General features: G+C 40.1%; 1 protein-coding gene across 1 annotated transcript in view; it reads left to right on the top strand.

Annotated features, from left to right (window-relative positions):
- The window catches only part of SLC35F3 (solute carrier family 35 member F3), a gene marked incomplete at both ends in the record, with an annotated part of 294,306 nt that overhangs the window by 90,795 nt on the left and 179,244 nt on the right, over nt 1–24,267 (top strand). The gene's annotated exons all lie outside the window — the stretch shown is intronic.

Genomic DNA, 24,267 nt, shown 5'->3' with positions numbered 1-24,267 from the left:
TATGGAAATGAAAGAAAAGAAAATTTATCCATAATCCCAGCATTCTAATACAATTGTTTTTTAATTTGACTTCATTTCCTTCCAGATTTTATTCTCATCTCTATGTTTTGCATAGTTCACATAATTTTTCCCTTTTTTTCTTATTTGTTGGGATGATTCTGTTTTTATGCAAGTGCAGTGGGTGTACATCGTAACAAATGAAATGGTACAAAAGAGCTGCTGTGAAGAGCTGTCATCTTCCACTTTGCTCGCCCACTTCTAGTCTCAAGCCCGATTGGAAACTTCTTAACTATTTTGGTTATTCTTATTTCTGGTAATTACTTCCATTCCTCTAAATAATATGCTTACAACTCTATTTATTTTTATTCTGAACTATTTAAAATACAAAAGGTACAAAAGACAATGTAACCACCATCCAGCTCTGTTGAATTCTGTGTTGCTGTATCTTGCTTCAGTTTTTTAAGGAAAAAAACGTTGCAGATTTGTACTCCCCTGCCCAGTCCCCACGCCCAGACCCCATCATTCTGTCTCTTCCTCAACTCCAGGGAGTAACCGGAACCTTGAACTTGATAGTCATCTTTCCCATGTGTGCTTTTATACTTGCAGTGCTCAAACATTTTGGTCTCAGAATGCTTTTGCATTCTTGAAATTTATTGAGGACCCCAATATATTTTTCTTTATGTGGAATGTCACTATCCAGATTTACAGCATTTGAAACAAAGACTGAGAAGTTTTAGAAATATTTATTAATTTATTTAAAATAGTAAACTCATTACACATTCGTGTAATTAACATTTTTATGAAAAATAGCTACATTTTCCAAAGTAAAGGAAAAGTGACATTGTTTTATATTTTGCAAATTTCTTTATGTCTGGCTTAATAAAAGGCAACTGGATCTGGTATCTATTTCTACATTCAGTTATTGTGATGTCACATGTCATGTGCGTCTAGAAAACTTTGTTGTACCTTCATGATGGAATAAGATTGAAAAGAATCTTAGTATTATTATGAAAATAGTTTTGACATCACAGAATCCCTTGTAAAGGTCTCAGAGACCCTTTGAGAACCACTGTTTTGTGTCATGAGTAGATAAATATAACCACAAACTATATGAAATTATTTTGTTGGTTTTCAGACTTTATGTAATTTGTGCTATTCTCTGCATATCATTATGACATTTGCTCTATTCTGCTTTCAACGTTGTTTTTTAATATTTATGAACTTGCAACTCAAATTAATTTGTTTTAACAATTGTATAGTACATAAGTCTATGAATATATCATACTTTTCCTAGTCTTGTTGGTAGCTATTTGGAATGTTTTTAGTGTTTTCCCTGTTAGCAAGAAAGTTGCAATGCATATTCTTGTCCTTGTCTTCTTGTGAGATTTTGTATCAAATGGAGCTAGATGGGGAGTTGTCCTGCTGAAAGGACTATGTACCTTTGACTTTTCTAGATAATTGCCAAATTGTTCTTCAAAGTAGCCACACAGATTTACCGACCTACTGAATGTATGAGAGTTCCTGCTGTTCTACAACATTGACACTTGCTATCATCAGATTTTCAGTTTTCAACCAGTTTGATGGATATACATTTATATTTCATTATTATTTTAATTTGCATTTCTTGGATTCTTAACACTTTTCTGTTTCCTCATCTCTGCATTTCCTGTACATTTCCTTTGCCTGTTTTTGTCAATTGAGTTTTTTTTTTATCATTTTCCTATGAATTTGTCAGAGCTCTTTATAAACTCCAATTCCTAATTCTTTGCTGGCTATATGGATGGTAAATATCATATGTTTTATTTTTACTTTTTAAATTTATTTTATTTTTTTAGCCACACCGTGCAATGTGGGATCTTAGTTCCCTGACCAGGGGTCGAACTCGCACCCCCTGCCTTGGAAGGTGGAGTCTTAACCACTGGACCGCCGGGGAAGTCCCTACTTTAAAATTTTTTTAAACAATTTTTTATTGAAGTGTAATTAATTTACAATGTTATGTTAGCTTCAGGTGTATAGCAAAGTGATTCAGTTATATATATATACACACACACACACACACACACACACACACATATATACATACATATATTCTTTTTCAGATTCTTTTCCATTATAGCTTATTACAAGACATTGAATATAGTTCCCTGTGCTATACAGTAGGTCCTTTTTTTAAAAATCTATTTTATACATAGTAGTGTGTATATGTTAATCCCAAATTCCTAAATTATCACTCTCCCCCTCCCTGCCTCCACTATCTCCTATGGTAACCATAAGTTTTTTTTCTATGTCTGAGAGTCTATTTCTGTAAAGGTCATTCATGTCATTTTTTTAGATTCCACATATAATGGATATCATATGATATTTGTCTTTATCTGACTTACTTCACTTAGTATGATCATCTGTAGGTCCATCCATGTTGCTGCAAATGACATTATTTCATTCTTTTTTATGACTGAGTGGTATTCCATTGTGTATATATACCACATCTTTATCCATTCATCTGTCAGAATATCATCTGTTTTTATAAATGAAACATTTATTTATTTGAGAAGCATATGGAGATTAAGAACATAGACTCTGGAGCCAGACTGGTTCGAATCCTGATATGTAATTCTTTGTATATTCGGAATACTAATAAATCCTTTGTCAGTTTTCTACAATGCAAAATCTTTACTCATGAGTGACCTTCGGCAAGTCACTTAACCTTCTTTGTGCTTCAGAGTTGCTATGAGATTTCAGTAGTCCACATATGTAAAGCATGTAAATAGCGCCTGCCTGGTTAGGAAGCACTTTGTATGTGTTTGCTGTTATTACAGATGGTTGAAGTGCTTATTGATGGATGGCTGAATGAGGGGATCTCATTCCCCTTCCCCTCTCCCTCTCCAGTGGTAACCAACATGCAGAAAGGTATATAACCTCGGTTTATGTTTTCCTATATTTACCTTCAAGGTATACCTTTATAAACAATAAAGCGTGCATAAATAGAATCAGATTTTATTTATCATTCTACAACTTGTGTTTTTTACTCAACATTTTAATGTATTTCAAATCTTCTAATAATAGCTGATGTTTATTTAGGGTTCACTATATGCTTGTTCCTAGGCTAAGTGATTTTGATACATTAACTCATCTAATATCACAAAGGTCCTCTGAAGTAGATACTATTATTATCCTTGTTTCACAAGTGAAGAAACTGGGGAAAAGAGAGCTTAAGTAACTTACCTAAGATCACACAGCTATTAAGTACAAGAGCGGGGATTCCCAACCAGGCAGTCCAGCTTCAAACTTGCACTCGTGACCACTAGCTCTATGCCTAGAACAACCTACAGAGAAGAGTAGACAACAGCAGAATAAATCTACAGGACTGCACCACCCAGCTTACTTAACACCTATGATTATGCCATTTTCATTTTTTTTAAAGAAATAGAACATGAAAGATAGAATTGAGACCTTCCTACAACTTCAGGGACAATCGCTATGGCAAGTTGAGTGTTTATCATTTTTATGCATAGTTTTATGCTTTACAACATATCTATAGATGTATAAAGATTATATACCATCATTAGGTATGTTTTCAAATTGTACATAAGAACTGTACTAGCATTCAGCCACCTACTTGTTTAACTAACATTATTTTTTATATTTATTTATGTTGACACGTAGATATGTTTTTTATCTGCTACATGGTATTCTACTCCATTGCAGCTGAATAATGCTTTATCTTTTTCCTGTTGGTAGACATTTAAGCTATTTCCAGTATTGTGCTACTCAAAACAGCACTTCAGAAAACATTGGTGTATTTTTGTTGTTGCTGTTTGTTTGTTTTGTGCACGTGTAAAAGTTGCTCCAGGGTGTGTACCACAAAGTGAGATTCTGAGGTCAGAAGTTAGGAGCATATTCAGCTTTAAAAATGTATTCCCTGGGCTTCCCTGGTGGCGCAGTGGTTGGGAGTCCGCCTGCCGATGCAGGGGACGTGGGTTCACGCCCCGGTCCGGGAAGATCCCACATGCCGCGGAGCGGCTGGGCCCCGTGAGCCATGGCCGCTGAGCCTGTGCATCTGGAGCCTGTGCTCCACAATGGGAGAGGCCACAACAGTGAGAGGCCCGTGTACTGAAAAAAAAAAAAAATGTATTCACAATGACCAATATCTTACTATCTAATTATCAAGCTAGATAATATCTAACAATTAATATCTCCAAAGTGCTTATACCTATCTGAGTTTACACTGGAAATGTGTAAAAGGAGTATAAGGGTGAATATAGAGGATTATTGTATATCCTTACTAATATTTGATATTGAAGACTGGATATTTTGCCAATCTGATGCTTATGAAATAGATGGTATTTTATAGATTTAATTAGCAATTCCTTCCTTACTAGTGAGGGTGACCATATTTTCATATGCTTATTGGCCATTTGGATGTCCTCTTTGGCAAATTGCTAAGTTTACTTTTCAATTAAGTTGTCTTTTCTGTATTGATTTGTAATTCTTTATATAGTCTGGATAAGTCCTTTGTCAATTATCTGCACTGCAAAATAATTTTTTGTATTGTGAGGTTTTGTGGGTTTTATTTGTACTTTGTTTATAGGGTCTTTTTTATTTGTATACATTCACACTTATGAATACTTTCATTTGTGGTTTATCAATACATGTTTCTTGTCTAAGAAATAATTCTGTCCCCTGACATTATAAAAATCTGCTTCTACATATTTTGAAAATGTTAAGCACTTCTTTGGCCATGAACTGAATCATAATGTTTTTATTGCTGCAATAGATTTTTCTCTTTTTTTTTATTCTCAGCTTTTAGCATCAGTGTGTACAAAGAGCTAGAAAGGCATGGCTGTACTTGCAGGTCAGAATGTAAATGTCACTAGACTTGACATGTTACATCAGTGTGTACAAAGAGCTAGAAGGGCATGGCTGTACTTGCAGGTCAGAATGTAAATGTCACTAGACTTGACATGTTAATAGTACAAGTGTGGTCTGACAGAGGGGGGTGGGAAAGAGAGAGCAAAGGATGGGGGCTTGAATGTCCTCATCCTACATGGTAGGAATCAGGAAATCAGAGATACTGAAAACTGATGGGATCAAATGTAAGTGTATATTATTTAAATATATATTATTTAAAATTAATAAAGAAATCATTATATATATGTATAAATAATTTATGTACATATATATACATGTATATATATATACACACACATATATACATTGAAAGAAGAAAGGGGAACTATAAATGAATTGGACGCCCATCTTTCAAATTGAAGGACCAGTAGATAATCTAAGGCTGATTATTCGAGAAACAGAATTTTGGCCAGGACAGATCTGTGAGTTCATGCTTTGAGACACGTCCTATATTAATCATGTTTCTGTTTTCTTTATGATGTTTTGACATCTTAAAAAACCTTTCTGGGGGCTTCCCTGGTGGCTCAGTGGTTAAGAACCTGCCTGCCAATTCAGGGACATGGGTTCGAGCCCTGGCTCGGGAAGATCCCACATGCCGCAGAGCAACTAAGCCCGTGTGTCACAACTACTGAGCCTGCGCTCTAGAGCCCGCGAGCCTCAACTACTGAGCCCACTTGCCACAGCTACTGAAGCCTGCACACCTAGAGCCTGTGCTCCGCAACCAGAGAAGCCACCACAATGGGAAGCCCACGCACTGCAACGAAGACCCAACACAGACAAAAAAAAAAAAAAGAACCTTTCTGGCTGGGCAGAGACTGGCCAGCCAGTCTTCAGAGATTGCTGAGGGCTCAGCCCCAGTGGGTCCTTGATCTGCAGACTCACCAATCCAGAGTCACACCTCCTCTACCTGGTGCCAACATCAGAAGAGGCACTGTTCTTTTATTTATTTGTTTTTAATGTATTTTATTGCAGTACAGTTGATTTACAAGGTTGTGTTAATTTCTGCTGTACAGCAGAGTGATTCCGTTATACATATATATACATTCTTTTTCATACTCTTTTCCATTATGGTTTATCACAGGATATTGAATCTAGTTCCCTGTGTTATCCAGTAGAACCTTGTTGTTTATCCATCCTATATACAATAGTTTGCACCTGCTAACCCCAAACTCCCAATCCATCCCTCCCCCACGCCCCTCCTCACTGGCAACCACAAGTCTGTTCTCTGTCTCTGTGAGTTGTTTCTGTTTTGTAGATGAGTTCATTTGTGTCCTATTTTAGATTCCACATAGAAGTGATATCATATGGTATTTGTCTTTCTCTGTCTGACTGACTTCACTTAGTATGATCATCCCTAGGTGCATCCATGTTGCTGCAGATGGCATTATTTCGTTCTTTTTGATGGCTGAGTAGTACTCCACTGTGTATATGTACCACACCTTCTTTGTCCATTCCTCTGCCGATGGACACCTAAGTTGTCACTACTGTGAATAGAGGAGTCAACTGTTCTTAATCATCCCTGGACCAGGGACCAGGCAACTGAGGACAACCCCCAGAGCTTAGAGCCTTCAAAATTGTTCAAACGAGCCAGTCCTAAACCATTTACTCTGCCCTGCCCTGCCTTTCCCACAGAGACCCCAGTAAAGGCTCTGCCTAAACCAGTTGCTCACTCCTGCTTCTGCTTCCTGACCAAAACCTGGTGCCCTCCATGGTCCTGCCTGGTGACCTGTTCCTCCCATGCCAAGGGGACTGTGAGTGACATAAACTTTCCTTTTGATGGCATTGACCTCACTGTCCTCATTCAGTGACCTTCATAAATGAAGACCCAGCTACAGAGCATTCCTTTGCTCCAAAGTCATGCCAGCAATAGCTGAAACTGGATAGAGCTGGCTAAAATAGGAAGATTGCACTCAGAATGTGCTAAACAGCTCTGTGGTCCAGAAATGGAATGGAAACTCAAGGTGATGGGTGGAACTGATGCCACAGGTACACAGTGCACAGAGCCCAGTGCAGGACCCAGGGTGGGCAGTGAGAGAGGGATCTTGGCTTTTGCGGGGTGAGGAAGACGAAACTGTTTTGCTCAATAAGGAAGAAAAGAGTAAGGCTTACAGCTTAAAGCCAGAGCCTGGGTAAAGAAGATATTATATTATATATATTATATTATATATATAATATATTATATATATATATGGTGATGTAGTGTATGTGTGTATATATATGTGTGTGTGTGTATAGTGAACTCATAGAAACAGAATGGTAGGTACCAGAGGTTGGGGGTGAGGAAAGTGGGGAGATGTTGATCAGTGAGTACAGACTTCCAGCTGTGAGATAAATAAGTTCTGGGGGTCTAACACACAGCATTGTGATTGTAGTTAACAATGTTGTATTAAATACTTGAAAGGTGCTAAGAGAGTAGAGCTTAAATCTCACCGTGGAAAAGAAATGGTAATTATGTAAAGTGTTGAAGGTGTTAGCTATCACGATGGTGGTACAATCATATTGTAGTACATCAGTGTATCAAATCACCACATTGTACACCTTAAACTCACACAATATTGTATGTCAATTATATCTCAGGAAATCTGGAAAAAGAAAAGAAGCAAGATACTGGGGTGGGGAGGTTCAACCCCTTGCCCAGGAAAGGAAAAACAGGTAGTAAACTTATTGCCAAGAGCTGTGTCAGAAAATGTGCAGGCCAGCGGCTGGGAGGGGTGGTGGTCAGATACTTAACCTCCTGACAAGGAGCTGCATCAGGCCACATGTTGGCTGGTAATACACTGGAGCAGAAAACTCTGAAAAGTCATTATAAGATCTGATTATGGATTAAATGCCAAAGGGCCACACAGAACATCTCACTAAAATACAGGAAAGAAGAAAGAGTGAAAATAGTGCAAAAACTAAACAAACAAACAAGGAAAAACCCCTCCCTTTCTAAGTTGGCATGCCAATCAAAAGAGCAAAATACATGGGCAAATCTAATGGTACAATAGCAAAGACAGCGATAAGAATATGAATTCACTCCAGATGGAATTAATTTTCTAGAGCAGAAAGACAAAGACTTTAAAATAAATTTAAAGCTGCTAAAGATAAAGACAGAAGGTCCATCTAAAAAGCACAAGAGGGCTTCCTTGGTGGCGCAGTGGTTAAGAATCTGCCTGCCAATCCAAGTGACACGGGTTCGAGCCCTGGTCCAGGAAGAACCCACGTGCCGCAGGGCAACTAAGCCCATGTTCCACAACTACTGAAGCCCGCGTGCCACAACTACTGAAGCCCGCGTGCCACAACTACTGAAGCCCACGTGCCACAACTACTGAAGCCCGCATGCCACAACTACTGAAACCCATGCACCTAGAGCCCATGCTCTGCAACAAGAGAAGCCACCACAATGAGAAGCCCACTCGCTGCAACTAGAGAAAGCCCGCACTCAGCAAGAAGACCAGCACAGCCAAAAATAAATAAAATAAACAAATCTATTAAAAAAAATAAAAAGCCCAAGAAATTATAGGGGAAATAGGAAGAGAGAAAATAAGAACAGGTAGATATCTAATTATAAATTTTAGAAAAGAAAAATTCTGTCATTGCAATAGGTAAATGCTATAGATGAGAAGTTCTCTTGACTAGATACAACTGAAGATAATTAGTAATATGAAGGTAGTACTCAGGAATTCACCTGAAAAGCAACAAAAAGAGAGAAAACAATTTTTTAGAAACTAGAGATAGTAGTTAAAAGACAAGGAGAACAGATCGAGGAGAAAATTCATCATTCAGTTATAACAGAAGTTCCAGAGAATAGAATAAAGGGAATAACAGAGGAACAATATTTAAAGAGAAAATAGCTGAGAGTTGTTCAGAGTTGACGACAGAGGAGTTCTCAGATTGGAAGTGCACCCTAAGTAGTGAACAGACCCACATGGAGACTGATCAAAGCAAAGCTGCAGAGGATCAGGTCTCAGATGCCAGAAAGAAAACACAGATTTTTCTTGTCTAAAAAAATATATATTTTTATTTTACATTAACAGATATTTGGATATAGAATTTAGGTTAGAAAATATTTTTTCTTCAGACTTTGAAGGAATTTGTCCATTTTTCGTCTGTCATTCAGTACTGTAGATTCCAGGATGATATTTCTCCTTCTGAAGTGACTTTTTTTTTTTTTTTAAATCTCTGTGGCAGCTTTTTAGGATCTTTCTCCTGACATTTATTTATAAGGTTACATTGACTTACAGGTTTTGTCTTTTGAGTTTTGTTTTGTTTATTTCTTTGAATTTTTTGTGCTAGGAATTCAGTGACCCTGTTACTCTGAAAGGCTGTGTACTTTAGCTCTGGGGAAAATGTTCTTTTTTTCTTTCTCCCCTCTATTTCCTCTGTTCTTTCATTCTCTGACCCCTATTAGTTCAAAATTGGGTCTCCTGAATTGATTCACGTATCTCTTTTATTATTTTTTTTATGTTTTCTTTCCCTTGTGTTTTGCTCAAGACTCTAAGTATTAATTTATTCTCCACTTTATTGATTCATTTTATTTATTTTTAAAAACTTTTTTGTTCATTCTCTTTTATTATACTATATTCTTATTTAACAGATATATAATATTTATGAATCCCCAGAGTTTATTAAATCTCTTTGAGCACATTGATCACAATTAATTTTGTAAATTTTCTGTTTCTTGAAACATCTGGGTTTTTTTAAACAGTTTTTTGAGATACAATTCACATATACAATTTGCCATTCAAAGTGTATAATGCAGTAGTTTTTAGTACATTCACAGATATATGCAACCATCACTACAGTCCATTTTAGAACATTTTCCTGACCTCAGAAAGAACACTGTACCCTTTAGCCTTACCCTTTTCCCCACTCTATCTACCAGCACTAAGCAACCACTAATCTATTTTCTGTCTCTATAGATTTGACTGTTGTGAAAGTTTCATTTAAATGGAATCAAGTAATTAGTGATGTTTTATGAGTGACTTCTTTCACTTAGTTTTCAAGTTTCTTCCAATTTATGGTTTTTCTTTTGCTGCTTATGCTTTTGGTGTCAAATCTAAGAATCCTTTGCCAAATTCAGAGTCATGAAGATTTATTCCTATGTTTTCTTCCAAAAGTTTTATAGTTTTAGCTCTTATATTTTGGTCTTTGATCCATTTTGATTTAATATCATATATGGTGTGAGGTAAGGGTCCAGTGTCATCCTTTTTCATGTGGATATCCAGTTATCCTGGTACCTTTTGTTGAAAAGACTGTTCTTTCTCTGTTGGATGGTTTTGGCACACTTGTTGAAAAGCAGCTAATCATAGATGTATGGGTTTATGTCTGGACTTCCAATTCTATTCCTTTTTTTTTGGCCACCCTGCGTGGCACGTGGGATCTTAGTTCCCCGACCAGGGATCGAACCAGTGCCCCCTGCATTGGAAGCACGGAGTCTTAACCACTGGACCGCCAGTGAAGTCCCATTGATTCTATTCCCTTGATTGATATGTTTATTGTAATGCCATTACCATGATGTCTTGGTGATAGTTTCTTTGTAGTAACCTCTGAAATCAGGAAGTCTGACTTTTAAAATTTTGTTCTTCTTTTTGAAGATTATTTTGAGCATTTGGGTTCCTGCTATTCAATCTGAATTTTATAATCAGTTTGTCAATATCTATAAAGAGGTCAGCAGGGATTACTATAGGAATTACATTGAATACGTGGATCCATTTAGGGAATATTGCCGTTTAACGGTATTAAGATTTCTGATCCAGGAACATGGGATGTCTTTCTATTTAGATGTTCTTGAATTTCTTTCAACAATGTTTTGTAATTTTCAGAGTATAACTTTTGGATGTATTTTGTTAAATTTATTACTGGGTATTTTTTGTGCTGTTGCAAAAGGATGTGTTTTCTTTTTTCTCTCTTTTTTTTTTTTTTGCGGTACGTGGGCCTCTCACTGTTGTGGCCTGTCCCGTTGTGGAGCACAGGCTCCGGATGCGCAGGCTCAGCCGCCATGGCTCACAGGCCTAGCCGCTCTGCGGCATGTGAGATCTTCCCGGACCGGGGCACGAACCCATGTCACCTGCATCGGCAGGCGGACTCTCAACCACTGTGCCACCAGGGAAGCTCAAGGATGTGTTTTCTTAATTTCATTTTCTGATTATTTATTACAAGTGCAAAAAAAGATTTTTATGTATAGGGCTTATATCCTGCAAAACTGCTGAACTGATTTATTAGATCTAATAGTTTATTTTTAAGGACTTAATTTTTTTAGAGCAGTTTTAGGTTCCCAACAAAAGGGAGAGTTAGGTTCAGGGATTTCCCATATAACCCCTGCCCCACTGCCACACGCACCGTCTCTCCCATTATTAACATCCCTCACCAGAATGGTGCCTTTGTTACAATTGATGAATCTATATTGGCAAATCATAATCAACCAAAGTCCATAGTTTATATTAGGGTTCACACTTGGTGTTGTATGTTCTATGGGTTTGGACAAATGTATAAAGACATATATCCATCAATTATAGCATTATATGGAATATTCTCACTGCCCTTAAAAAAAAAGTGGCTGTACTATTTTGTATTCCTACCAGCAGTTACTGAGAGTCCCCGTTGTTCTGCATGCTCTCCACCCCTTGGTTTTGTCAGTGTTCCAGATTTTGGCAGTTCTAATAGGTGTGCAGTGACATCTCATTGTTGTTTTAATTTGTATTTCCCTGATGACATATGATGTGGAGCATCTTTTCATATGTTTCTTTGCCATCTATATATCTTCTTTGGTGAGATGTCTGTTAAGGTCTTTGACCCATTTTTTAATCATTTTTGCTTGTTTTCTTATTGTGGAGTTTTAAGAGGTTTTTGTATACTTTGGATAACAGTCCTTTATCAGATATGTTGTTTGCAAATATTTTTTCTCAGTCCTTGGATTGTCTTCTAATTCTCTTGACATTGTCTTTAACAGAGAAATATTAAATTTTAATGAAGTCCAGCTTATTGACTATATTTTTCATGGATTGTGCCTTCGGTGTTGTAACTAAAAAGTCATTGCCATAATCAAGTCATGTAAGTTTTCTAGTATATTACCTTCTAGGAGTGTTATAGTTTTGCATTTTACATTTAGGTCTACGATTCACTTTGAGTTTATTTTTGTGAAGGATGTAGGGTCTGTGTCTAGATTCATTTTCTTGCATGTGGATATCCAGTTGTTCCAGCACCGTTTGTTGAAAAACCTATCTTTGCTCCATTTTATTGCCTTCTGCTCCTTTATAAAAAAATTAGTGACGATATTTATGTGTCTATTTCTGGGCTCTCTATTCTGTTCCATTTATCCATTTATTCTTTTGTCAGTACCAAACTACCTTGATTACTGTAGCTTTATAGTAAGTCTTGAAGTCAATTAGTGTCAGACCTCCAACTTTGTTATTTTCCTTCAGTATTGTGTTGGCTATACTGCCTCTTTTGCCTCTTTATAAAAACTTTAGAATCAGTTTGTCCATATCTACAGAACAGTTTTTCTGTGATTTTGATTTTGATTGCATGAAAACTATAGATATTGTTGGGAAGAATGACATGTTGACAATACTGAGTCTCCTTAACCACAATCATGGAGTATCTCTCAATTTATTTATCTAAATTATCCATATTTTTTGGTGGATTTCTCAGGATTTTCTGTAGACAAGCTCAAATCATCTGTGAATAGAGATAGTTTTACCTCTTCCTTCCCCAGTATGGATGCCTTTTGTTTCTTTTTCTTACCTAATTGCCTTGGCTAAAACCTCCAGTGCGATGTTAACTAGAAGTGGTGAAAGTGATCTGTATCTGTGTCCTGTTTCTGATCATAGCAAGAAAGCATCCATTTTTTTCACCATTAAATATGATGTTAGCTATGGAATTTCATGGGTGCCTTTATGAGGATGATGAAGTTCCCTTGTATTTCTAGTTTACTGAGTGCTTTTATCATGAAAGAGTATTAGATTTTGTGAATTTTTTTTCACCTATTGAGATGATCATGTGGTTTTTGTTTTTTATTCCATCGATATGGTATATTATAGTAATTACTTTTGATATTATACTAACCTTGCATTCCCAGACTGAATCCCACTTAGCAATGGTATATAATGCTTTTTGTATATATTGCTGAATTTCATTTCCTAGTATTTTGTTGACTCTTCTGCACTCATTTTCACTAGAAGTATTCATCTGTAGTTTTCTTGTGATGTATTTGTCCTGTTTTAGTATGAGGGGCTAATGCTGGCCTCATGGAATGAGTTGGGAAGTGTCCCTCCCCTTCTTTTTTTGGAAGAATTTGTGAATAATTGTATTTAGTAGAATTCAGCAGTTAAGCTATTTGGTCCTGAGGTTTTCTTTGTGGATAGTTTTTAGGGTTTTTTGTTTGTTTTTACTTATTCAGTCTCTTTATTCATTATAGTTCTATTCAGATAGTTTATTTCTTCTTAAGTCAGTTTCAGTAGTTTTTGTCTTTCTAGGAATTTTTATTTCATCTAAGTTACCTAATTTATTGACATACAACGGTTCATAGTATATTTTATGATTTTTTTTCCTGTAAGTTTATTTGTAATGTGCCTTCTTTCGTTTCTGATTCTACTAATTGAGTTTTCTCTCCTTTTCTTCTCAGACAATCTAGCTAAATATTTGTCAGTTTTGTTGGCCTCTTCAAAGAAATAGCTTTTGGTTTCATTGATTTTTCTCTATCTATTTTTGTTCTGTATATCATTAAATTTCACTCTCATCTTTTTTATTACCTTCCTTCTGCTTGTTTTAGGTTTAGTTTGTTCAGCTCTTCCCACTGTCTTATGGTGGAAGGTTAGGTTACTGATTTGATATCTGTCTTCTTCCTTAACAAAGGCATTTACAACTATAAACTTCCTTCTAGACACTGCTTTAGCTGTATCCTATACAGTTTTGTAAGTTGCATCTTACAAAATTGTCATTCATCTCAAAGTATTTTCTAATTTCCCTTTTGATTGCTTCTTTGATTTATGGTTATATAGAAGTGTTTTAACTTCCATTTATTTGTGAGTTTCCCCAATTCATTTTTTGTTATTGATTTCTGATTTATAATTTCATTCCATTGTGTTTAGAGAATATACTTTGTATTATTTCAATACTTTAAACTTCGTTAAGATTTATTTTATAGCCTAGCATGTGGTCTGTCCTGGAAATGTTCCATGTGTACTTGAGAAGAATGTGTATTGTGTTACTGTTGGACATCCTATAGATGTCTTAGGTGTAGCTGGTTTTCAGAGTTCAATTCTTCTGCTTCCTTGTTTTCGTTTGCCTGGTTTTTGTATCTATTATTAAAAGTGGGGTATTGAGGTCTCCAACTATTATTGCTGAATTGTCTGTTTCTCCCTTCATTTCTTTCAGTATCTCCATCATGTATTAATATTCTGGTGCTCCATTGTTGGGTGGGACTTTTTACTGGGAAATTGTTGGGGTTTGGAGCTCCAAATGTTAGACTAAGAAGGGCTTTATTCAGAGGTTAGTTTAACATTCAACAGATCAAAAAAAAGTATCTTGTTTTAATTTTCATTTATTTATCGGGGTTTTAGAAAGTTCTTCTAAGATCTTTTACAGCTATTATATTCCACGATTCAGTAAAGTCATCATGATTCTGGTCCAAGATTATAAGTAAGTCCTACATGTTTTCCACCAGCAGGTTGTGTCACATCACAAAACTGCAAATACTCCCCCAGGGACCCATGGCTCACCCTGACACACTTAATCACATGTAATATCTTTCTGTGTAATTGTGGTGCTGTGGCTAATTCTATTCATTTTATATAATTAATTCCATAGGATTTTCATGTCTGCTCTTAAATCAAGTTAAAACATGAAAATTGTTTGACTTAACTGTCTTAAAATACCATGTCCAAACAAATCCCAGGGTAAATCATGTATAGTTTAGGCATTGTAGTATCTGGGGACATGGATTATTTATTACCAAAGTTTCTTCTCCTCTTAGGGGATCCTGGTGCATTTATCCCTGACAGTTTGGGAAGCAGACACTCAAAGCCAGAGTAGGATATTAGAAGATTCAATATCAAAACACTGAAGCCTTTATTTTTGTAAAATTTTACTTTATTTTATTTTAGAATACCTTAAAAAGGAGACAGTGAAAAACAATGCCAGTTGCCTCAAGTAACCTGAAAACAACAAAAACATGGAGCATTTCTACGATGAGAGGAAGAATAGTAGCACACTTGGTGTGTGTCTTTGAAAGGGTTGATTATATGATACAAGTGCTTGCAGTCTGGGGTGTGGGAAGGGAGAATGTGAAAGGGATATGAGATCTGCTGATAAAATGTGCTTCTTTTTAAAAGAAATAGGCTTCTGGTTTGACATTTACATTTTGAGGTCTCAGAAGATTCAGGACTTGAGGATGGAAAATTGGCTTTTATAGACATCTCCTTTCATTGTTTTAGAATAAGGTTTATATATCATAATATATAAGTCTACTGTGAGTGCTGTGAAGAAAATAGACCATGTCCTCCTTTGGTGGGTGTGTAAATTTATCATAAACGTTTAAGAACTCTAGGTATAACCTTTTGGGTTTTTCTCGTGTGTGTGTGTGTGTGTGTGTGTGCGCGGTACGCAGGCCTCTCACCATTGTGGCCTCTCCCATTGCGGCCTCTCCCGTTGCGGAGCACAGGCTCCAGACGTGCAGGCTCAGTGGCCATGGCTCACGGGCCCAGCCGCTCTGCGGCATGTGGGATCTTCCCGGACCAGGGCACGAACCCGTGTACCCTGCATCGGCAGGCGGACTCTCAACCACTGCGCCACCAGGGAAGCCCAACCTTTTAGGTTTTTTGGCTTGACCACACCTTAGTGATAGTCCGTTTCCTGCAGCTCTCCACGAACATAACTTTTTACTTCCAAAATTGACCGTTCCTCTTGATGAATGAGAGTTTAGCTAAGTGTGCTCCTGTTTCAGAAAATCCAGTGAATGAAAAATTAAAATGAAAACAAATTAATGCAGTCAAGATTCACCATCTGTGGGGTCCAGAAATTTCAGTGGCATAAGACGTGGGCTCACATTATTATGAGGTCAATGAAATGACCTAGCGAGCCCAGCTCCTGCAGCAAGCCGTGATGGGCGTCACGGGTCCTCTGAGGCCAGAGCCAAATGCATCCCAACCTGACTTCATCTCGGCGCCGACCTGGTGGCAATCTCCTGCTTTGCTTAAATATCAGTGGGAATGATTTGGGGGGTGGTGGTCCTGTATTGGGCTGGTTAAGGACTTAGAAAGAGAAACATTGTGAGTTGCCGGGACCATGGTTTTATCTCCAACTACCAGTTCCCCAGGCCTTTCCTCATCACTGCGGCTGTCAGGTAAGGTCCATCCTCTACTGCAGTTCCCATCTCAGTGCTGCAGAGTCTCCAAGGCTTTCAGATCTGCCTCCCCGACTCCTGGAACAAGGGTGGGAAGTCTGCTCTCCCATCTCCAGCCCTGGGCCTCACCAGCACACCTTCCACCCGGCTCAAGGGGGAGAACTCATCCAGCTGAGGAAGAAGGAAATGCTGGCCTCTTAAATGTGCTCTGAGCAGGGGTAAAGACTCATCCCGCTGTACTGGCCAGTTCCCCTGTGCACGTGGTAACAAGATGATCGAAACAGGCTGAGGAGGGCCAGAAAAACTGGAACGCTGCTGGAGGAGGTATCTGCAGCTGAGGGATGTTTTTGCCAGATGCAAACATGCTAGCTAAGGCCGGTGCTCACTCTCCACCAGCTCTGTGCAAGCAGTGGACCACCCAGGCGACAGGCGGGCGGAGCAGCAGAGTTTCCTGTGCACAGACCTGCAGTCATGTGCATTCAGCTGTCAGGTCAGACTCCCAGGAGGACTGGTCAAGCTGGGGTCTCCTCTGTCTCATTTCCTGCAGTGTGAACTTGCCTTTGCCTCTCGGAGCTGATTCTTTGCCCAGAATTTGGTTCTGTCTGTTAATAGCAGCAACTTCCACTTGAGAGAAGTTATTAGAAGCCTATTTTTTAAATTTATTTATTTATTTATTTATTTTTGGCTGCATTGGGTCTTTGTTGCTGCATGTGGGCTTTCTGTAGTTGGTGGCCAGCAGGGGCTACTCTTCGTTGCGGTGTGCAGGCTTCTCACTGCAGTGACTTCTCTTGTTGCGGAGCATGGGCTCTAGGCCCGTGGGCTCAGTAGTTGTGGCTTGCAGGCTCTAGAGCACAGGCTCAGTAGTTGTGGTGCATGGGCTTAGTTGCTTTGTGGCATGTGGGATCTTCCCAGACCAGGGCTCGAACCCGTGTCCCCTGCATCGGCAGACGGATTCTTAACCACTGCGCCACCAGGGAAGCCCCCTAGAAGCCTATTATTTTTAAGACAAATGAAGGAGTCTATGCTCATCCCTCCTCTACCTCCATTTTTGGAGGGAGGCCAGCTAAATAATACTGAGCTTCAGAATCCAACTGGAACTGGTAGGAAATTGATTTGCCTTTTAAATCCTCTAAGTCCATGCTTCATGCAGTGATTTGAAGCTGGGCCTTAGATGGTAGAAGCACCAAGTGCTCATGGCTAAGTTTCTTAAGCCTGCTCTGCATCAGAGGAAAGATGCCCTGCTATCAGAGAGGCTGTTTGGGTGCTACAGGCAATTCTCAGTTGATGCCTGATTGTGTTAGCAGTTTCCATAGAAACAGCATGTAACTGATGGTTGTTTACGGGGACAGCATTACCTAACCCTTAAAGGAACTGTGCACTGATCCAGAGCCCCAGGGTTTGAGGGCCACTAATTTCCAAATGCCTCTCTATTTCATCCGTTTCTGAATCTCATGGCAGCATGGGAGTTGGGGGTGATGGAGCATCAGGGAGGCTTGGTGGTGAAACCGAGTGGAACCCTGTGGGGCTCATGGGCACAGATGCCTTTTCCATGTCCCCTGTTTCTTGTTTGTAGGGAACAGACTCCAGCCTCCATGAACTTCCCTGAGTTCCAAAGGGCAGATTTGAACAGTTGCTAATCAGGGAAGGGAGGGGATGCAGAGACAAGGGAGGAGCAGTCAAGAAACTATAGTGCAGCCTTGGGGCAGGGTCCTGGTTCCGCCTCAAGGGATACATGTAACAATATCTTTGAGCTCTTTGTAGAACTAAAACCCCCAACAAATTGAAGATGTCAGCATTCTTCATTCCAGAGAAGCCGCCTGAGGCCAGATGAAAGGAACCAGAGAAGCTCATCAAGAGATTACCTGAGACCAGATTAAAGGAGTGCAGGCTCTGCACATGCCCTGATCTTATCAGCAAGCCCACCCTTGGACTGTGGCTATAAAAACTCCTCACCAAATCCCCCCGGGTTGGGACACACAGTTGTGAGGGCCCGAGCTCCCTGTGTCCCCCTTTGCCTGGCAAAGCAATAAAGCAATTCTTTTCTACTTCACCCAAAACTCTGTCTCTGAGATTTGATCTGACACAGGTGCACAGAGGCCACGTTTTTGGCAACATCAGGGACTCTGGTGGCTCCAGTGGCAATTGTGGAAGTAGATTTTTATCTAAAGGGGCAGGTATGGCAAGTGATGGCTTAAAATGGCAGGAGGGTGAACAGCTCTTCCACTCTATCTACATGGATATACATACCTATATATTTATGTAACTGTATGTATCTCCATACACACATGAAAGAGACAGGGAAGAAATATGCCTGTTTACCTTCTACACTAACTGGTCAGAAGGCCATTGTTGGTGTCACAACTTCCTTCTCACACTGTACGTCATGACCTTTACCCTCAGCCAGGTACTTGGCTGGTTGGGGTATTTTATCTGATGGCGTATCTTAAACCTTCATTCCTGAAAGGCCTAAATTGTCAGTGGTGCTGCCTTTTTCAGGTTGCTATCATTTTGCATGAATTTTACTATTGAACCTGAAATTACCCCCAGAGAAGGGAGCAAACCATCTAAGCTTAGGAAACTATAGCAAGATTGCAGGAAAGCACCAAGGGCCCACATGAAGTTAATGGTCATTCACTTAAAGCAGACCAGCCAGTATGGCCGTGTGCTGTGTGATTAACCAGATCGGGGCTTTTGCTTGGTGAGTATGAAGGTGGGACTATATCTAAGAACACGTACATATGATGACGAGCCGTGTGGTTCAAGCTGGATGAGGGGAGGGCAGGCGTGAAAAGGGAACAGAGTGTGAATTAGTTAAGACTGATGGACTCAAAGCCAAGAGAAGTGATGTGACTTGACGTGTGTTATTCTGCAGGTGACTTGCATTCCTTCTAAGTCAGTACTAGTGATTTGGAGACCATATGAATTTCTTAGGCACACTTTATTTAAATGAGAGAGGATTTGATGTGTCAGAACGTGGGAATTGGTATTCTGAAGGGAAGCAAGCTGTCATAAGTTGATAAGGGCTTCCCTGGAGCCCAGCTGCCTGGAGGCCAGTGATAGATCTGCCACTTACTCACTGGAGGAATTTGGCAGGTTGTTCAACTTCTCTGCGCTTCAGTCTTCTTATCTGTGAAATGGGAATAGTAACAGTAACTCTGATAGGGAGGTGGTGAGGATGAAGGAGTTCATGGGTGTAAAGCACTTAGAAACGTACTTGGTACATCATGAATACTCAGGAAGTATTAGCTATCACTCTTGTAATCAGAGGATACTTTGATACTGTGTAATGAGGGAGTAGATTTAGTCCTAGTGTGTGGAACAAAGCTGATGTCCAGTAACTGTTGGATGACCAAAGGAACGGATAGGGAAACATCCGAGCGGAATGTAAAATGGAAACATTTTGCACCTTTGAGTTGATGTGAATTTGTTATCACAAACCTGATTTAGAAATAGCCACTAAGTTCACAGCCCAGAGCATCCTACAACTCTATTAACAGAGTTAATACAAAGAAAGTTCTTAGAGTGTCCATGTGCTTTGAATGACAATTGCTTTCTGTAATATACAGCAGTCGTAGGACATGAAGACCCAGTGTATTCTAAATGATTGGGTGTGTGGACCTTATTTCTTTTTTTCTTTCTTTTTTTTTTTGCGGTACACGGGCCTCTTACTGTTGTGGCCTCTCCCATTGCAGAGCACAGGCTCCGGACGCGCAGGCCCAGCGGCCATGGCTCATGGGCCCAGCCGTTCCGCAGCATGTGGTATCCTCCCGGACCGGGGCACAAACCCGTGTCCCCTGCATCGGCAGGCGGACTCTCAACCACTGCGCCACCTAGGAAGCCCGTGGACCTTATTTCTTAATTAAGTAAATATAAACTAGGTTTTGTGGTGTTCATAAAACATGACAGCTAAATAACACTCGAAAGAAGAGAAAGAAACAAAATGAGAACAAGTGAATGGCATCATCTCCACCACCGCACGCTAGCTTTCCTAAACAACAATTACCTTTAGGTCACAGTTCCGAATACAACCTTCCTGGAAAGAACCAGACCTTCTCAGATACTTGACTTCTGCCAGAAGTACCCCTCAAAGAAAGCAGCCCCTCCGCCTCTGCTGCAACATCTCCAAGAACAGTTACAATGGGTATCATTATGTACATGCACCCACAGTACCCTCTCATTTTCTGTATGTTGTTCCTCAAGGGGTATTTTTGTGTGAAACCCACTCTGAAAAGTAAAAGGGCTCCCAGGAAGCTGGTGTCGCCTAATAGATAATTAAAGAGGACTGGTGAGTTCTCCCCTTTGGAATCCCTGGGAGATTTTGGTCAATCCCTCTATATATTTCTCAAGGAAATGTTCAGAATCTTCCCTAAATCTGTTTGTCGTTATAATGAATCCAAACAGTCCTGGAACAACTTGGTGCTCTAACTTGGAAATAAATAGAGTGAAAGTGTGGACACACATATGCACATTTCTACTCTGTGGGAGGGAGACAGAAGGAGGTTGGGGGGAAGGAGGGGGAGTCCTTTTATCTCTGCCTTACAGGATGAACTCAAAGTCAAATGCAGTCTTCCCAGGGAGCCCTGAATTTGGTGCCTTGGATTATGGATGTGTTTCTTCCTCCAGAACATGTAACTTCTGCCAGAAAGGGCACTGCCAGGATGGGGCAGGGACCCGAGCTAAGCCACTCGGTTATTCATGCCCTTTGTTACATATCCTCAGAAAGTTTTCTAGAGCTCTTCTTTGGTGGTGACCAGTCTCATGAGCCTCCCCTCTTATCCCTCTTCATTTCACCAACTATACTTCAACCTCTGGGTCTTCTTTTAGTCCCCAGAACATGAGCAACTTCCCATCAGAAGGTCTCCACCCATGCCTTGCCCTCTGCTGGGAATGCTTTTTAGTCTAACCTTTCCATCTCAGATGAGCTAACTCCTCCTCCCCTGGCAGGGCTCAGAGAAGACATCCATCCCCGAGCCACCAAGGCAGCCAGGTACCCTTGGGACAGTCTCAGCCTCGGTACTTCCCAGCAGATCCCTGCAGTGGTCATTCATTCAGCAGTTGGGTGTGCCTTCCTTTGCACACTCTGAGCTCCATGTGGGCAGACAGCCTCCCTTTCTCACTCAGTAAATATTCTTATTCAGTGAACACTTCCTGTTGATTGCCTGTGTGCAGGAAACATGCCGTCATGGTTTGGCCTCAGTGCATCTGAGGGCTGGATGGCACAGACATTACAATAGACCCTCACCTGGCTGATGCCACGGTCATGCCACTTGCTCACCTACTACGTCTGTTGTTAGTCTCTACAAATTATAGTTAATTTGGGAAGTTAGCACACATGTTCTGTTCTTAGCAGAATTACTCTGAGTTTATCTGGGTTGTTGTGAGGATTAAGTACGACAATATAAGCTTCGGATGGTTCTGGCGTACGGTAAGTACTCAATAAATGTTGGTTATTTTCCTGAGCCCAGGAAGATGTTTATAGCCATCCTCCAGATCATTTTGTGCCCAAGAATTCTCAGGCGCAGTGGTTGGAGGCAGAAGCACTGTGATAAAATTTAGCAAACAAGTCAGGGCCCGTTGTCTTTCCACATCCTTCCAGAAATGTATCGGAAGCCCCGTCGGTCAAACCATGGCAGACGTTCTTCATCCTTCAGAGTCGATTAACTCTGGGCAAAGCATTTGATTTTTGTTGTGGCAATACCTAGATAAGCTTAAAATTGGCCAAATGCATTTTCTGCCTCGGATTCAAGAAGCCTAAAGCATAGATTGGAGGACGCCCGTTCTGCTCACCAGAGAGGAGAATGCCTTGACCCCACATGGCTTTTCACCGGAGGAGTGCGGGACTGCCATGCCACACGTAACTGCTGTGGAAGTTTCTGGGTCCAGCTTCCAGCCCTTCAGAAAGCATCAGTACCGAATCTAAAAAAGCACAGATACGTGTACATGTATAATTGAATCACTTTGCTGTACACATGAAACTAACACAATATTGTACATCAACTATACTCCAATATAAAATAAAAAGAAAAGAAAAAAAAAGTATCAGTACCAATAGTTATGTAGAATGAATTTATGACTCTTCCCTTCTTCTTTTGGGAGGAAAAGAGGAACCTCATAGCTTCTATTTTCTGGGAGCTCTTCAGAAAAGAGATGCCCTGTCTGTCGAATAAAAGCTTGAAGCTTTTTTAAAAAAATTTTTATTTTTTAAAAAAATTTTATTGAAATATAGTTGATTTACAATGTTGTGTTAATATAATGTTTATAATGTTGTATTAATATATATTATTTTATTACATTCTCTTTCATTATAGGTTATTACAAGATTTTGAGTAGAGTTCCCTGTGCTGTACAGTAGGTCCCTGTTGGTTATTTATTTTATATAGAATAGTGTGTATATAAAAGCTTGCGTTTTGAGCCCAGATCTGCCCTTGCATTCTTGGAAACTTGAGAACAGGATCTCAGCCCAGATTCTTATCTGGCTCAGTTTTGTTTGGGAAGATTTGTCGTTATTGTTGCTGTTGCTTGTTTCTTATCTTGATTCCTTGTTTGGGGGAAGACAGAAAAGCAAGGTTAGGGATGTGTCTTGGGTTGTCTGAGCAAGGAAGGGGATGGAAGGCCTTTTCCAGAAGAATCCAGCCTTATGCAAGATCCAGCCTTTCAGCACATGTGCTAGTTTTTCCTAGTCTGTAAACTGTGAACATTGCATCCTCCCCAGGGTGGATAAAAGATGAGTGAGTGAGTGAGGGCCTGGGCTCTGACATGTTTCGTTGCCTGGGAGGTGAGAATCAAACTGGGGTGAAAAACACAGAAACCCAAGATGTCGGCCCAGCTGTGACTGCTGCCTGTGACATAACATCTTCAGGTCCCTCCATGTCCCCTCTCATTCCGTCTGCAATTACACACCCCAGTAAACACGCCCAAGAGTTACGCAGCTCAAGCAGCTGTCGGCTTTCCACACGAAGGTTCCAAGCCACAGCAGCTGAAGTCTGAACTTCTGAAAAAGTGTTTGGCAGGAAACACCCACAGATGGCTCAATAAGCTCATTTATTTGCTTGTAACTGAAACAGAAGCCAAACACATGGGAGAGAAGGAAGAGTGGACGGGGCAGAGCCTGGGAAACTCACTGATGGCAGTGTTACCTGCCTAAATCCACATTGTGCAAAGTGACATATCATTCTATACACGCATTCAAGTGCTTTGGGAAAATAAAAACAAACAAAATATACATGTAACATTAGACTCACTATAAAATACATGGAAGTTGGAGGAGAAGGCACAAAAGATGAATGTAGCTTTCTGGGCAACATTTGTAACCCAGCCTTCTGGTTAATATGTGAGAGAGACAGCAGTGCATTAACGTTCAGCCTGCCTGTCCGTGTGTCCATGGAAAGGTGACTCAGGAAAGGATGTGCATTCATCTGCCTTGGTAACTTCTCACTCCCATCCCTTCTCGACGCTTCCCTGATGTTGCCTTGGCAATTCTATTTCATTATTATTCATGAGAGAGATGCACTGCCTCTGAGAGCATCTGCCTCTGATCACAGCTACATCTGGCCTTCAAGGCCACCCTCGGAGGCCAAGGATTGTAGAGCTCGTGGGTAGGGGGAGAGGTGGCCTGATCTTCAGGGCTGTACATAAGCAAAAGTTATCAAGGACCGTGTCTTTTGAGTGATGGGCTCTGTAACGATTACTCACACGCATCAGCAGGCTGGGTCATGGCCTCAGGTGTGTAGGTACAACATGGGATGTCCAACACCATAGCAGCAGACTTTACACTTGGGGAAGTTTTAGTCATAGCTCTTAGAATGATTCAAATCCAAGCTGAAATACTGAGTCCAGTTCTCTGTCTAGGCAAGACCCTCCTATCTGGGGCAGATTCTACTTGTCCAACAGCTGTTCCCTCTTTGTCAACAGAAACATCCTGCTAGGCTGCATGATTGTTTCCAAATACACACCGTCCTTCCTTTGGGAGAGGACTCTACTTCCCCGCTCATTGACGGCAGCTTGGCCGTGGACCTGCTCTAGCCAGTGAAGTG

The sequence above is a fragment of the Hyperoodon ampullatus genome (genome assembly GCF_949752795.1).
Source record: "Hyperoodon ampullatus genome assembly, chromosome: 1".
Lineage (NCBI taxonomy): Eukaryota > Metazoa > Chordata > Mammalia > Artiodactyla > Ziphiidae > Hyperoodon > Hyperoodon ampullatus.
The sequence above is the reverse complement of the archived record's forward strand: the minus strand, read 5'-3'. Positions and strand labels throughout refer to the sequence as shown.